Here is a 12,854-nt window from a genome sequence, read left to right as displayed (position 1 = left end):
TCACAGTATTCAGCAGCCTCTCCTCTTCATTGACTCCTTCTTCCTCTCTTAATATCTCATAAATTCACACAAATGCAGACAGGCGGTGTGCTTCAAGTCAACCAATCAGTATTCAGCGCAGCATCAGGCAGCTGAACAGGAAGAAGGCAACAAGCCAGTGTGTTTGGAGAGCAACATTCCCAGATTGACCGTCGCCTTGCTCATTTTTCTCCCTTCCCCTCTCCTTTCCTCTGCTCCCACTGTCTGCCTGGGCATCAGGAAATACTGGACTGGAACCAGAGCCTCCATCCTCCTTGCTTCATCACACAGCCACTGCTGCTTGTCTGCAGTTCATTCCTTCATCAGCAGCCATCACGATATGTCTGTCTCCCCCTCCCCTGCTCCTCTCTGCCCTCCCCTGGCTGTTTTTTCCCCTGTCTTTTCCTCACTGTCACCAGGAGGCTTGTGGCTAGAGCTGGATGGTTACGTAACCACTGCAGCAGCGTGCAGGACGCTGTGTTAAATCACAACTCGCAAGTGTGTGTCTGTGTGTGTGTGTCTGTGTGTGTAATGTATGTGTGTGTGTGCTTGCTCATAAGTGATATGATTGTGAAATTTATGCTCACCAAAGAGGAAAAATGGAGGATCTATGGAGGGTCTATCCGGAACAATCAGACTGTCTCTCTGTTTGTGTTCTTGTGTTTGTTTACAGCAGTCTGGGATTTTTTTCTCTTTACCTTTTTTTACAAGATGAATCTTTGGTCCGATTCTACAAAAAGTCAGTACAGTTTGCTAAAGAGGATGACTGTGAGACCTGGAGGAGTCAAACACATTTAAGGAGTAATTAGATTTTAAAAAAGGCCGTCCACGACCATGCTCGAACAGCTAAAGCTGATGGTAATCAGGGGTCGACCGATCACGTTTTTTGGGGCTTATACCAATATCGATAGTTATTCAATCATGAGACAGACAACCAATAGTGTAACCAAACTGTATCCAATATGCTTACAGTTAAAAATAATACCTTTCCATCAAAATGTAGAATTCATCTAACAAGGATACTCTATTACTAAATACTTTTAATGAAACTGAGTTTATTTCTCTTAAAGCTATACATCCCTTGCAGTTAATGTAAATATTTACAAGTGCTCACATTTTTAGTCAATTAAAATTATTTTTGATATTATTATTTATTTTATTTATTTATTTATTTATTTTAATTATTCATTTATATATTCATTTTCAAATAACAGCCCCAGATAATCTACCAAGCTGTGTCAGTGTAATCTGATCTTTGTTCATTTACTACCAAAACAGGTGACGGTGCTCATGGAAAACAAAGTCTTCATCATGGAAAATTCCAGAAATTATGGCATTTATGCAAACTTTTATGCTGATACAGATAATTTGCTGAATGTTTGATATCATCACCAGATAACCAGTTGACCCCAGTTCAAGATGTTAGGTTGGCCTTTGTTAGTCATATGGCAAGCTATCAACAAATTTAACCCATGATAAGATAATGCTGCTAAAGTAACACAAGAAACATTAAAACTTGTGCATTTCATTTTCTCAGACTTGGGCATTTGTAGCAAATTTTTAGCAGCTTGGTTCATTGGATGTCATTTTTATGGTGGTGTCGTCGCAGAATCCAATCACTTAGCTAAGCTGGATGTATCTTCTGTGGACCATGAATGTCTGTGCACTGTACCTTGTTGCAGTCTTTAAGTAAAGAAATGGACATTTACCCAGTGAGATTCATGCTATAAGAAATCAGTATCCCTAAGCATGACTGGCACTGAAAATAGAAGTCCTCAGGTTTAATGCAACATAGTAATTCAGCTGATCCAAACTTGACCCAGAAACTGGTTTTCTAGCTGTAAAATGTATGAAAAAAAGTCTGTCTTAAACCCTTCTCTAGCAGTGCAGACAGAGTTTAAAGTTCTGTGGTTGGCTGTTTTTCTCTGTTTCTGTCTCTTTCATGCAACCTCTTCCTGCTTTGTATTACTGATTTTAGAGAACCTGTTTCATTCAGTGCCTTTGCTAATGGTAGTAGTTTTTGTACTCATAGTTAAACGCAGGTTTTCATGGCCATCCAACCGTTGGAAATCCTTCAGCAGTCAGTAACCCCAGTGAAAGGATCTGAATAAAAAAAAGACGGTGCAGTAACAGAGCAATGCTTCAATTCATGTCAGTACAATGCCTGATTTGTTTTAATAGTTGTAAACAAGGTTAGAAAGACAGTGAGTCATGTCATCAGGGCTGCGGCTCATTGATTGATCTGCCTGAGCAGTTCATTAGATGATGTTTTTCAGCCTCTTGATGCTACTTAAATCAGGAACGACTACTATCAAATTACCTACTGTCTTAGATTGCTTTTCACATCTGTTGCAGCACATTCAAGGAGCATTACAACCATTAGCTGAACACTTGCTTAGTGCAAGACGATGTTTGAGGTCACGGTAAGGTAGAGAGGCAAAGCGAAAGAGACAGTGCAGAGGAGAGAGACACAGTCTAGGAGCAAAGGCTGTTGGATGTGAAATGCCAAGTCCTTTCACTTTGTGTCTCAGGAGTTTCCCTGAGTTAAAAGGTAGGAGTTTGATATTTCAGTTTGTAGCGTTGCATGACTCTGGGGATGGCAGTGGATGATGTTCTTTCAGTTGGTTTGCCTCTACGAGACTTGCTAGACAGAGAAACTTTACAGTTTTTCAAAACATTGCATGCATTCACAGTACCCCGATGGTAAAAAACATTAAATACCCCTGATTTTACCTCCAGCACCACATTTGATTTAGTTAATGATGCAATTTTTTTTGTTTTTGCTCAACCTGCAAATCAAATGACATTTCCATCATATCCTCTGAGGTATTTGTATTTGTGCTAATTAGCAAATGTTGACAGCTAATAAAAAGGATGATAACAATGAGTCATTAAAAGGGTTCCACTAAGCTGGTGTTAGCATTTTGCACAAATAACAGTTTTGCATAAGTAGAGCTGCAGGAAAGGGTTTGGACAAGATGTTTCTTGCAATGCCAGCATTTTTCATTGCTAGACTGTTACCTGAACCCTCTGGTGACGTTGGTTAGTCCTTGTTTGGAGATTGAAGATGAAAGTACAGATATTTTGTCTGCTGACAGACGACAGGCGGTACAGTGCCTCATCAGTCCCTACCGGCTCCATATGACCTGTTGCTGACCATGACCTCCTTCCTCCTCTGGGAGAGGAGAGAATATTTCCCCTGCAGGAACCAATATAAAATTAATGCTTCCGTTTTCTTTTTTATTATTTACATCCCAGCGCTCATGAATTATTGTGTGGTCTGTTGTTCTGGGAGCTGAGCTGCAGCACACCTTGCTGAATCACACAAAAAGATTTTGATGTAAACAGGCCATAGGGAAGGAGAATCCCCTCACCCACCCACCACCATGGCATGGAACAAACAGCAGGAACCTGATGCTATTGCAGTAGAAATATTCATGATCAGATAGCTGAGTCATCCTGCGCTTGTTTGCTTGAAATCTTGACCCACACAGCTTGCACAGGCAAAGGCCTCTGTGGACTTGGTTGCTATGTTGCAATATCTGGCAGACATGGTCACCCAGAGTAGTCTGAATGAGAGGATTTTGAAGTGGTTTGAATTAAAAGAATACCTGATTTATACAAATATGCTTTCTGTTAAAAGAACAATGTCTGAGGCTCATGGAAAACAAAAAACAGAGCCTTTCACATAAGATTATGCACCTAATAAAATGGTTTCCAGTTTGTTCTCTCTTGTGATCTTTTATGTGAGAGAATGAGAATGAGAAGTAAGATCCTGGTTGTGTTTTTTTTTACAAAGTTTTTGAATTCTCTCTACCACATATTTCTAATCCCAAAGACATATGGCTATAAAACAATATTATTTTAGAGAAAGGTAAAGATCAGGGCTTGTATGCAGGTCCAGTCATGAGCAATATGAGGATGTTGAGCTCAACAACAAATTTAGATATTTAGAGATTAGATTTAGAGACTCAACATTTTTCAGTTAACAGATGAGATAAGGGAAGTAATCAAAGACTCAAACTGGCAAGGTGCCGTTGGTTTTGCACGTTAGCTTGGCTTTTCACCTTTATGCGTCCTTCCAAGATGTGTGTGGTTAAACGTTTGAGTATATTGAACAACTGCTCATGGAGTTATTCATCGTGTTGCTGGGGCATTGCTGGGGCATTGCTGGGGCATTGCTGGGGCATTGCTGGGGCATTGCTGGGGCATTGCTGGGGCATTGCTGGGGCATTGCTGGGGCATTGCTGGGGCATTGCTGGGGCATTGCTGGGGCATTGCTGGGGCATTGCTGGGGCATTGCTGTGGTGCTTGTTTCAAGAAGCAGCTTTCATATTGCTTATTTTATTTTTGAAGTCTTTTGCTGTGCGCTGGGAAGCATCGCATGTATTTACCCTGTTCAAGACCTTTAGCCAAACGTTCTTTTCTCTTTGTTTGTTATCTTTGACAATTGACTAGCTGATGACAGCTGTTAGTTCATTCTATATTCTTGTAATAAAATGCCAATTTCTCCTGCTGAAAATTAGCTTTTTTCTCTTGATGTTCACTCAGTCACACCATTACTGCTCACCAAGTTAATTGCTGTTTAAGCGTGGTAAACTATATATATATATATATAGATATATGATATAGATATATGTTGTTCTGCACCTGCCTCACCTTCATTTGTTAACTGGTCACTTATTAATGCTATGGCCAGATGGACTGTTCCATATCTGTATGTTAAGACTATTGGTTCTGATCGTGTAATGACTGGACATGCATACGTTGGACCTGCCCAACCATTTATCCCTTATGTTAACTGCTTTTCCCATTTGGGGTTGCAGATGTCATTGGGCACTAGTCAGGTCACCCTCTAATCAGCCTAGTACCAGGCTAACAAGAAGTGACAGAATCACACACTCACACTTGCATGCAATTTCCAATAAGCAAGTTTAATTTTGTGGCACCCATTTGTGAGAAGATGTGTAGTGAAAATAGCTCAACATCTGTTTATTGTGTAGAAAAAAATCTGGACATAAATTCATGACCCTCAGATGATGAACCATGGCTAACTTTGGCAGACTAATAACAGTCCACCACCAGGTCAGCAATTTAAGCATGAGCTCCTTGGAGCTTTGTTTGTCTGCTGTCTACGACCGGGCTGTGTTAGAGAGGTACAGAGAACGATAAGAGTAATCATAAAAGTGTTCTTCCTGCTTCTTACTGAAGACTGAAGCGATCAGGAAACTTCCTGCAGCAGTAGCAGTGGTTGCTCTCTAAGCCATGATCCAATATAGAGAAGGTCTCAAGGGCCTTGATGCAGCTCTGGAGGACACAACTACTGTTGGTTTGAAGATTTAGATACAGTGTCTCTGAGTGGACACTTAATAAGCAGGAATTTCTCAGTTGCTTTGTCCTTATCCGATGCAAACCATCGTAACATCTATAGATATGAAATTTGATTCCAGCGTTCATAACTTAATCGGGATTAACTTTTTATTACTTTGTTTTGCTTTTGTGTTCTGCATTTGATCATGCTTAAAAACAGATCAACACTCAAGCTTAAGTGTGTCCGTATTCCTTTAAAACCTATGGTTTTCTCATCAGCCTCAGCTTTGCTTCAGTCAAAGTGAAATTTGTCCAATTTTAGCATGCTAAAATATATTAGCATCTATCTAAAAGCACCACTGTGTTCAAAACAGTAATAAGAGCTGTTCATGAGCTTGTAGATTCTTGTTATTGACATCAAGCATAAGCTAACCACTGAAAATGACACTTTTCTTTCTTCTGCTTGTCCCGACATGTCTGTTTTGTACTTGATCTGCTCTTGAAAATAATTCTTAAAACCAATAAGTCTACATCTGAAGTGGCCTCAGGGGCTTTCTTCTGCTAGCATGGCCTGTCTCCAGCTGATGTAGGGGATAGAGAGGGAAGATGGGGTGTTGCAGCCTCCCTGTCTGGATCAACTTGTCAGTTCAAATTTAACTCTCTTTCTATATGCCCCAGCAAACAGTGAAGAACGCTCACTGCACAACAGGTTAAGCTAATAAACACAGCACAAGAAAATCCTCGCCCTCCTCACTCAATGCTTGTCCTTCATCTCCTGTATCTTTTATTTACTTCTGCAGCTCCTGTTAGATCCTGTGTCCTCTTAGATCATCTCCTCTTCAGCACTCTCACTCCCTCTAATGTTGTCCAGTGTGTAGTCTTACTCAAAGTTTCTGTGTGTGTGTGTGTGTGTGTGTGTGTGTGTGTGTGTGTGTGTGTGTGTGTGTGTGTGTGTGTGTGTGTGTGTGTGTGTGTGTGTGTGTGTGTGTGTGTGTGTTCTACGTCTTGCGCTTGTCCTGAGTATCGGTCACATGTCCAGTTTAATGACGGCCTTGGCTGTTACGATTTGTGTGAAGTCTGCACAAGGCTGCTCTGTCTCCTGGCAACATCCAACAGCCTGCACCATGAGATGAATCACATCTCTGTCCTGATGTGTTCAGCTGCCGTTCTGCCCCTATGGCTCTCCACATACCACTCTGGAACCGCCTTGCTGTCTCACACACTACATGTTACATTCTGAGCTCACAGCTGACCCCTCCACCCTTCAACCTCTCCTTTTCCCTTACCTTTCTCATTCTACATCCCGTCCTCTACCCTGCTTCCCCTCTAACTGTGTCTCCCTGCTCATGTCTCATGAAAAGACCTCCCTCTGTCTCTCCTTGTGTGTCCTTTTTCCTCCATCAGAACGAGAAGAGAGCATGCCTCGCATATCAAACAGATTTCACTATAACCACACTGCATCGAAAACCAGCAATTGTGCATCAAAACACCAGCATACAGCTTGATGGGCCCACTTTGGTTATTAAAGTATGCAAAACCCAGAAAGCAAAACCCCCAAAACAGATTCTTATGAGTGCAGTCAATTAAAAAAAATCAAAGTCAAAAACTTGCAAATCCAAGAAAGGGTATACAAGCAAAGTCCATAAAATGCAGGGTCTGAGAGAACAATCGGCTTTCAAACACAGGCAGGAAAGTTTGAATGCTTGGCACTTTGATCAAAGGCAAACTGCCTCCAACAAAGACAACAAAAAGACCAAATACAAAGAGAAAGTGAAGCGAATCAGGCACAGGCTGGACATATATCAAACAGAGGGGAAAACACACTGGCAGGAAGTAAATTTACTCTATGAGTGGGAACAGTGAAACAACATAATGCTCCTCATGACATTAAGTTGCACATCGTCACATTTGCTCTTTTTGACTTAATGTTAAATGTCCCCATAGTTGACTTTTTATTTAAGTAAGTGTGCCAAGAGTGGCAGCAAAAAACATCATCACATCTTGAGCTTCATGTGAAAGCCAACAGCTCAAATTCTATTTATTTTCTGTTTATGTAACCTGAAAAATATATGTTGCTCAAAGTTCAGTTTTCTATTTATATTTTTTATCAATCTAGATTTTAGAGAGTAGCTCTTTTTCTATATTTTGCCTCGTAAGGTGACCTCGGTTATTATTATTACAAACACTATTTCAGAGCTAGCTCATGAGCTAAATTTCAAACAGCATTCCCCCGACATGTTTGGTCCAGCATCTCCTAACAAACATGACAATGCCTGACATTAAAGCAAAGCTCATTCTTAATTCTGCTGGTGTTATCTAATCAGCCAGGACAAAGTGAGCTTGATAGTGTGCAGGAGTAAAGTTAGTTCATCTCTCTGAAATCTTCTTACTGTAACAAGCTTACAGGTTAGTTGTGGTTCCCATTCAGGGCTTTAAATGGCTTGTCAACACTGGACCTTCTGACCGTGTCGGGAACATTTGTCTCCTCTGAATCAGAGGTTTCTTTAAACCTTCTCTAAAGGTTGCAGGAACATGAGTTAACGTGCTGCAGTCACACGAGTGTCGTGTGTAGCTGTGATGAACTGAAAGCAAAGAACTTGTCGCCTGCTAAATTCACACACACCCTAATCCATGTCTCTCTTTGCACAAGCAGCCCTTTCAGAAGAAGTGTTGATCACAGCTTAATATCTAAGTTACACATCTTTCCCTCCACTAAGTGTCTCTGTGTCTCCGTCATCCTATCCGCTTCTCCACTCTTCTCCCAAACTAGCACCCTCCCCCTCTAAAGCTATTCAAGTGGCACACTGCAGGATTATCCCTCAGCCTCTGAGACACGCTGGTTCTGTCAGACTTAGCGTCTTCTCTGGGTTCACTTTGGCCACAGAGGTTAAAGCTGCAAAAAAAAAATTGTTTTTGTTCTAAAGCAACTCAAACGGACTATTTGGACCACTAATTTGTGGAGGAGTAATTGAGGGGTGTGTCTGACTTTAATTTTGAGGATTGTTTTTTTTTTTTTCACAATTATGGAGCCAACAATGGTGAGTGAATGTGCAGACGAATGTTATTGCTGTGCAAAAGTTTGAGTGTGAGAGGTTTTGTCAGTTTCAGACAGCAATGCCGCCTCTGTGATCACAACAGAGTCTCAAAAGACTCAATTTTACAAAAGTAAAGGCTTTGACAGCTGAAAGTGCTTCAGCCGGTGAGTGGGCTGGTAACAAACTAAGGGGGTGCATCCAAATAAACAAACATGTTGTTTACAGACCAAGAGATTTTATTTCATTTTATTTTATATAAGCTATATTGACTTTTTTGTCTGTTTTTGACATTATTTACAGATATTACAAACTTTCTCTGTCAATTCTCACACTATTTATCTTTATAGAACCTGAAAAACCAGTACTAGGTTCTCACTGACTTTCACACCAGTAAATTCACTGGGGAATGGGAGGTGTATTCACAGCCACCGAGTTGGATTAACCTCAATAGCTCGAGTATAAGCCCTTCTCCACAATGTTTACCACTCCCAAGCCCCCCATCCTGTTCTATCTCATGGGACATATAACAGTAACCCACAGTGGACTGAAAGTGAGAATTTGCTGTGATGTGTTTTCTCTCTGAGGCTGATTTTTTCCGTCATAAACAACAAATAGTGCCTGTTCCTTTGAAGTAAAAAAATATATTTGAAGTGAATTATATGTGCTTGTTCAGGTATTTGAAAGTGTTTTTAGCTGTCACCTTTCATCCTTTGAGTTTCACTCTCCTAACAATATAACTATCCAGGCAACAGAGCGATAATACAGCTAATCAGTCTATTCTGAGATTTATTCGAATATTTCGTCCACTATCTAGGAATAATCACGTGAATCACAAAGCCTTCCATGCATCATCAAGTGGGGTAAATGTATCTGCTGGACTTTGGTTTTGTTATGAGCTTGGATTCTAGCATTTTTCCAGAGCTTAACTGGCTTTGATGTGACTATAGTTGCTAATTGGAGGACTCGCCTGATTGACAGGTATCCAGTCCATTGGTGTTGATTTGTTGCTAAGATTAAGGCATGCTACTTTAGAGGCTGCTAAGCCGCATTCTTGCATCATGTCGTGGCATCCTTATTTCTTATGACATAAAGACTAACTTCTGAACTGACGAGTTTTTTTTAAGGTTTAAAGTTGAAAAATCTTGCACCTTAACCTTGTGCAGGTTTTCAGATACTACCAGACAGTTTTCACTAGTTTTCTTTCCAGTGCTCATAGCATGTGCTTCTGGACCGTTTACTCTTTATAGGCCCAAAAGGTCATTACACCTCAGTAACACCTTTGCATGTTGTTAGGTCTTTTCAGTATCATAGTTGTGCACTGATATGGAAATAATGCTTTCCAACCCCAAATGTGCATCATTCTCAGAGATGACTTGGAAGAGAGAAGTTTTATTTCTGGACGAAGAGTTGTGAACTTTGGGACACACGTGAATACTCATTAAAGTCTTTTGTATCCATGGTAAAGAGCTACTTCCATTTAGCATAGCATGGAAATTTACAATGCTTTTTTTGTTCTCTACGCCCAGTCAGACAAGCTGCACCCCCATTACCAGTGTTTCTGCCAAGCTAAGCAAGTGTACACGAAAATCTCTTTTAACTTCTCAGAATAAAAGACTACTGTATGTCCTCTAGACAGGAGGAAAATTTTGGAATCACTGGTATTTAGTCCATTTCCTGGGCAGAAGTTGATCTGGTAATCAGATGACCCTACATTCAGTGTCCTTGAATATTCTGTAGGTTGGCTGTCCTAGGCTACACTGAAAAAAGCCCTTTGCTGGAATTCAGCAAGGGAAACCTTTAGAAGTGGTTGATTACTAAAATAAGTGTCCATTTAATGCTAGCCATAGGACCCAAAATCAGCAGTTTGTATAAAATGTAAATGTCTTGATACCTTATGGTGTAATGAGACTCCTTCAGAGGCTAATGTTAGCACTCTGCTCACCTAAGCGAACCGTCATATTTGCTAGGAGGTGGCCAAACGCTAACAGTAGCTCAGTTGTGTGATGGTAACTTCACATCTACTAAATGTATTATTTAACACAATACACTGTTGCCCACAAAGTTGGATGAAATATTTCCTATCTTTTCTCAAGAAATGAAAGTGTGATTTATTCTTTACAGACAAAGTGTTCTTCTAAAAACTGTTTTGATCACTCTCTTTCAAATGTATCTCACTGAAAATAAAACCATAACCCTTTTCAAATCACAATCATTTCATGAGGCTGAGTAAATAATATTTTGTTCCAACTATATGGGCAATAGCGTATATTGATGCTGGCAGACGTTTTGTGGATTTTCACAGTGAAGTGCTTCCGGGTGTTGCTAACCACTCAGAAAAGAACCAAAATCCTGTTGATTTCATATATTTCCGACCTTGACTAGACTTAGACCAGAACATAACAGCTGGATCCTGAGGCCCTAATTAATTGGACATTAAATTAAAGCCAGCTGTTTTCTCACAACAGCCTAGTTTTATAAAACAAACAAACAAACAAACAAACAAGCAAAACAGTTGTAATCCCTTCGCTATTTTTTGTATTTTTATCAATTCTTTGTTGAATCTTCTCTATCAAAACATTGTGTTACACCCATAGACAGTATGATATATAGTCATACTTCAGTGACATTAGCCCTTGTTTTTTTTTTCCAGCACATTTTTAAAAGCTGTTGTTAGCCATGTTGGGAAAAAAAAATCAAAATACCTTCAGTCCAGTTAGGCAGATGCAAAGAAAATTACTTTGCCACAAAAGGTTGTTTTTACTGCAGAAATAGACATATTTATAACCTGGAATAAAAAAAAAGACCGGCAAGTTCTCAGAAGCACAGCTCAATCACAGTATAGCCACTGCCTATGATTAGCTTCAAAACTCTTTACCAGAAACAAATGGGTGACATCAGAGAGACTACATCTACATATAATACAGTAAATGTATTATTATTTATGTTTTTGTCACTATTATTATTATTATTATTATTATTATTATTATTATTATTATTATTATTATTATTATTATTATTATTATTATTTTTATTAAGTAGCTGTGTTTTTCATCATCTGTAACCTTAATTAGGCAAAACCTGTAGGTTTAATATCTTCATAAATACAAACTTCTTGAGATGTCATCCCTGTACGGTGTTTTAAATGGGTGTTCGTGTGGTTTCTGATTCTTCTGTAGCCAGCCTAAGGCAGATGCTCAGTGAAATTCAGTGTTGAACACTTCACATTTCAGTTGCTGATTGGTCATACATTAAAGGGGGCGTGATCATGTTTGTTTTTTTTTGACCGTAACGCCCTGCTAGCTATTTACTCTGTAACAAAACTTATCTAGTCATGGAATTAAACCTCTTTTTCGGTGTTTGTGCTGTGACAGGCTTCAGGGTTTTTTAATGCTAATATTTGACAAATATGGCTTGCTGTGTGGTTCGCCAAGCTGTCTAAGACGTTCAAGTACCAGCTTATGTTATCCTCGGGGAAAAAAAGAAGATTTTGTGTATCATTCAAAAGATTGTTGTATTTTGGCTTGTGAACATCAGCTGTTTAGCCTTTACCAGGCTATGGCTGTGTTAACTCCCCCTAATTTTGACTTTCAACCTTACTAGCTCATGCTAATGAGTTAGCTGTGGGCACAGGCTAACTGTGATTACTTCTTGTTGTTTGCTCCTTATGTCAATACACACACCCTCTCCATGCTTTAGGAACGTGGTCAAACATATATAGCCAGCATGGCAGCAGCCAAATTGTGCATACTTAAGCATTTGAGTGGTTTTTAAGAAGATAGCTAGTTTCATGTAGTGTATTTGGAGTCACATGGTCTGAATAAGATTTTGCAAGGTTTTTACCCTTCAGTGTTTTGAACATAATCAGTTGAATATTTATCCCATGCTGAGTAAGGCAGTGCAAGGACTCTGTTCAACCTTGTTGGTATAAAGGGGAGTAAAATGCCCAGTCTTTGCTTTATTCCTTCAACAGCTCAGCTGTAACACTATCTTTATAGTTTAATACATAAAATACCAGTGGACCACTTCACTGCTGCACCCTGCACATTCTCTGAATCAGAAACTGAAGCTGGATTTGCCAAGTCATGATTTTTTTTTTTTTGCATTTTCTGTTTTGCAGTCACATCAATAGCCGGTTTTTGAAAGCGAGTATTGTTAGGAGCGTCATAGACTGGTGTGATGGCTGTAACCAAGGCCTTTGATAACACTCAGCTTGGCTAAATCAGTCAATGTAGAAACACTGACTGAGCCAGAATAGATTGCCTGCTCTGCAGCTGAAACCAGAAACAATAATGCTGGGAACAATTGTCCCCCTGATAACATTTTGATGATTTTACTCCCCTGCTGTGAAAAGACACATTTTGTGTTGCAGGAGCTGCTGTACCCTTCTAAACCCAACCTTTTACCTTCAGAACATCTTATTTTTCTCTGAAGGACAATTATGTCTTTAAACTGCTCACAAGGAAAGTGGGGTCAGGCCAGTTGAAATGAGCC

At 39.8% G+C, this 12,854-nt stretch overlaps 1 protein-coding gene across 3 annotated transcripts in view; it reads left to right on the top strand.

The window, feature by feature from the left end:
• Positions 1-12,854, top strand: part of pacsin1a (protein kinase C and casein kinase substrate in neurons 1a) — a 40,833-nt gene that overhangs the window by 13,577 nt on the left and 14,402 nt on the right. Inside the window, exon 1 of one of the 3 annotated variants that reach the window (XM_074681560.1) lies at positions 8,154-8,366. The exons of the other annotated variants lie outside the window; for them this stretch is intronic. The gene's annotated coding sequence lies outside the window, so the exon portion shown is untranslated. Of the gene's footprint in view, positions 1-8,153; positions 8,367-12,854 lie in introns of those variants that run through there. 3 annotated transcript variants of the gene reach the window in all.

The sequence above is a fragment of the Halichoeres trimaculatus genome, unplaced genomic scaffold, assembly GCF_033239565.1.
Source record: "Halichoeres trimaculatus isolate MK-OKI-2021-1 unplaced genomic scaffold, fHalTri1.1 fHalTri1_scaffold_11, whole genome shotgun sequence".
Lineage (NCBI taxonomy): Eukaryota > Metazoa > Chordata > Actinopteri > Labriformes > Labridae > Halichoeres > Halichoeres trimaculatus.
This window is presented reverse-complemented; position numbering and strand designations above follow the sequence as displayed.